Genomic DNA, 4,345 nt, shown 5'->3' with positions numbered 1-4,345 from the left:
GATAAAGGATTGTCTGGAGAAGGGTTTGCTTGGGGGGGGTGATGCTGCCAGGGAGGGAGGGAGGGAGAAAAGGAAAGATGGAGTGAGGAGGGAGAAAAGGAAAGATGGAGCGAGGGAAGGATGGAGGGAGGAAGATGAAGGGAGGGATGGAAAGATGGAGCGAGTGCCTGTGGCTGCCCCATCCCTGGAAAGGTCCAAGGCCAGGCTGGACATTTCCCAGGAGCAGCCTGGGATGGTGGGAGGTGAGAGGGTGGAATGAGATGATCTCTGGGGTCCCTTCCGACACAAACCAGTCTGGAACTCTAGCAACAAACCACCCATCGTGTTTTTGAGGCCAACGGATCTGAGGTCTGTTCAGAGCCCAGACACGTGGGTGCTTGACAGCACAAAAAATGTGTTTCAGGATAACTGTCCTCACTCAGCAGCCTGGCCACAGCCCCCCAGCCCGCTGGGCTCGTTTCCTGGAAGGATTCAGCTCCGTGCAGACGAACAGCTCCTGCAGCAGCGGCAGCACAGGGGCTGCAGCACAGGCAGGTGTGGGGGAGATCCCCAGAGCTCTCCCTGCCTCACCCCTGCACCTCCCAAGGCAAGACTGAGCAGCTGCCAGTGCAGCAAATCCCCTACAACAGCACAGAGCGAGGACAAGGGGCTGTCTGCTTGGAAGGAGAGAGATGCCAGAGTATTCAGCAAAACCTGGGCTTAGATCCATGCAAGTTAGTGCTGCCTCCTGAGCCCCAGAAATCACAGCATCACAGAATATCCTGGGCTGGCAGGGACCCCCAAAGATCAGCCAGTCCCACTCCAGCCCTGCAGAGACACCCCAACAATCCCACCCTGGGCATCCCTGGAGCTCTGGCAGACCATTCCCTGGGGAGCCTGGGCAGTGCCAGCACCCTCCCTGACTTGTCCTGCATCCCCCAAACCCAAGGGTAATTATCATATAGCAGAGTTTAATCAGACCAGGCTCCTCTTCCTGGAAAATGTCTTATCCAGCATCACCATCTTGTTCTCTGGGACAACACACCCAACCACCAGCAACGGCAACAAACAAAATCCTTTTTTTTTTTTTTTTTTTTTTAGCTTTATTGTTTTTCCCTGTGAAAACGCAGGTCAAAAACATTAACTTCAAGAAATCACAGTTTTATAAAGTGTCATTCATTCCAAAGCTCCTCATTCCAGCACCTTCCCCCACTGCCCATCCCAAAGAGATCCTCGGCTCCACCTCGCCTCACCAACAGTGATTTTTCCGGAAGGAGCCGCACGACAAGAGCCATCTGTGTTTATCACTCCTACTTGTCCTCCCCACCCTGAGCTGGGGTTCTGTTCTAAACACCCGTTATGAAACCTGACAGTTCCAGCCAAATTCGAACGAGGATAATGCAAATCTTCCCTGACTTTCTGCTGTCAGTATTGCCTTCATCTGGAAGCCGGGTTGTTTGTGCCTGTCACAGCAAAGTGACGAACCAAGGGAAGAGGAAACTGTCCTGGCAGCAGCAGAGAGCCAGGGAGAGCTCGGGCTGGCTGGCAGCACAGCCTGGAGACCATCCCAGAGGAGAACCCAGCTCAGGGACTGTGACATGGCCAGGCCTGGTGGGCTGGGAACCTGCAGCCTCACTTGGGCACTTGTGGTGGCAGCAAAACAGGACTGAAGGCTTTGGGCAAAACAGAGAGAGTGAATCCTGGCTAATGCTGCTGTGAGGGTACCGGGAAACACGGACAGCTCCATGGACCGAGGAACATGGACATCTCCATGGAACCAGGGAATATGGACATCTCCATGGACCAGAGAACACGGACATCTCCATGGAACCAGGGAATATGGACATCTCCATGGACCGAGGAACATGGACATCTCCATGGAACCAGGGAATATGGACATCTCCATGGGCCAAGGAACACAGACATCTCCATGGGCCAAGGAACATGGACATCTCCATGGGCCAGAGAACATGGACATCTCCATGGAACCAGGGAATATGGACATCTCCATGGGCCAAGGAACATGGACATCTCCATGGACCAGGGAATATGGACATCTCCATGGACCTGGGGAACACGGACATCTCCATGGGCCAGAGAACATGGACATCTCCATGGGCCAGAGAACACGGACATCTCCATGGGCCAAGGAACACCCACATCTCCATGGACTGAGGAACACGGACATCTCCATGGACTGAGGAACACGGACATCTCCATGGACTGAGGAACACCCACATCTCCATGACCCGGGGAGCACAGACATCTCCATGACCCGGGGAGCACAGACATCTCCATGGGCCCGGGGAGCACAGACATCTCCATGGCCCGGGGAGCACAGACATCTCCATGGCCCGGGGAGCACAGACATCTCCATGACCCGGGGAGCACAGACATCTCCATGGGCCCGGGGAGCACAGACATCTCCATGGGCCCAGGAGGGTTCCCTGCCCTCGTGCAGGCGGCCTGAGTTCAGGTTAATGCTGAGATGCAGAGCCCAGGAGCCCTGCAGACAGTCCTGCTGCTCCCTCCCCGCTGCCCCTGGGCTCAGTCCCAATGCCGAGGCACGGACCTAGACACCAGGACATGGGAGCAGCCCCAGGGGACAGGGGCACAAGGAGCAGCCTTTGGGATGGAACCCACGATGCTTTAGGATGGACACAGCACCAACAGACTCACAGAAACAACCAACAGTTTTCCTCCTGCCCCTTCAGAGGAAGGTCAGGAAAGGAGCCAGGCATGCACTGAACCTGTGCTTGAGAGCTCCTGGGACCCCTGGAAGAGGCACCTTGATCCCTCCTGCTCCAGAGCTTAAACTCTTAGTAGTTTATGGCATCTGAAAAAAGAAATCGAGCCAACCTTCCTCATTCCCCACTCTCTCCTGGAAGACGTGCATAATGTGTTAATTATTTACTAAAAAGACTCTGACTATGGCATTGTAGATATAATTAGGTGCCTATTTTGGACAACGTCTTAAGTGCTTCAGAACAAAAAGTGCTATAAAAACTATACCCAGAGTGGTGACAGGTTTCATTTTTCTTTGTGAGTTTCACTTTTTTATTACATCACAACTTGAGTTTTCTGATCAGGGTTGTCACTGTCCAGTAGAGCAAAACCAGCCCATGCTCTGGGAGACCAAAGGGAAAGAGAATCCATTGTTTAAGGAGCGCTGCTCCTCAAAAAGAGTTCAGCTTTTCCCAGCTATTTTCTAAGTGAGTTTCCCTTGGGAAGACTGCCAGCATCGCTGCCCCGTGGTGTTTCCCAGACCAGCACGGACCTGGCAGAGCCCACCTTGGGTTTTGGGAGCTGTTTCTCTGCCCAGGCTGGATGCAGAGCCCCTGCTCAGAGGCAGGCACAGAGCTCTGCGAGAGCCACAGCCACGGGAGGGAACTGTGATTTCCAGGTGTGCCAGGCCTTGGAGCAGCCCTGAGCAAACACACTCGGAGCTCACACCTCCCTCGGGATCTGTTCTGTGATGGAGAAGGGCAAACGACACCCGCCCACCTCAACTTCACCTGTGAGGTTTCAGTATGTTCCAAACATTCACTAATCAGTAAAAAAAAAACAAAACCAGTTCAAAGCTTAAGGCAGGCCCAGCTGCCCATCCCACTCAGTGAACCCAGTCTGAAGGGAAGGGAGGAGGGGGAAGCCTTGTGAGGCCAGGCTGAGCTCACAGAACTGGGGCACTGGGCTGGATTGGGAGCCGGGAGGGAGATTTTTATAAACGCTGCAAAGAATTCAGCCCTGTCACAGCTGACAGAGCAGCTGATGTCCCTTACTCCTCCAAGGATGGGACAGTGCACGTGAAGTCCCACATCAGAGGTGGGAACGGGATGGAGGAGCAACCCCTCCACCCTCCCACCAAGGAATTCTGTACCCAGGGACACCAGAGAGAGCACCAGCTCCTCTGAGACCTGCAGGTGGGAGCCGCAAGCAAAGCTCTTTCTGGGAACAAAGTTCTTTTCTGAGTCAAGAAGGAAGCGACTGCGGGGAAGGGTGGGAGGTGAAACCAAGAACCAGCCAGTGACTGCTGTCGATTCTCCCCATGCAAGAGGCTTGAGGTGGAGATGGTGCTCCCCAGAGCCTACAGAAATGTCTTTCCCTCCAGCTGGAAGGAAGTCAGCCAGCTCCCCTCGGCACAACCAACCCCAGCTGCACTGAGGGCACCCAACCTCCTCCTCTGGGCGAGCCCAGCAAGGACCGACCTCACCTCGGAGCAAGAGCAAGAGCTGTCTCCCGATCCCCCTGCTCTCCTGAAAAGCACAACCTCCCTCCTCTGAAAAGCGAGGAATTTCCACCTACCATTCTCAAGCTCTAACACACCCAGAACAAGTAATTCCTAACGTCCTGAGGAATGTCTAAGCTC

This window comes from Hirundo rustica, chromosome 27 (genome assembly GCF_015227805.2).
Source record: "Hirundo rustica isolate bHirRus1 chromosome 27, bHirRus1.pri.v3, whole genome shotgun sequence".
Classification (NCBI taxonomy): domain Eukaryota; kingdom Metazoa; phylum Chordata; class Aves; order Passeriformes; family Hirundinidae; genus Hirundo; species Hirundo rustica.
This window is presented reverse-complemented; position numbering follows the sequence as displayed.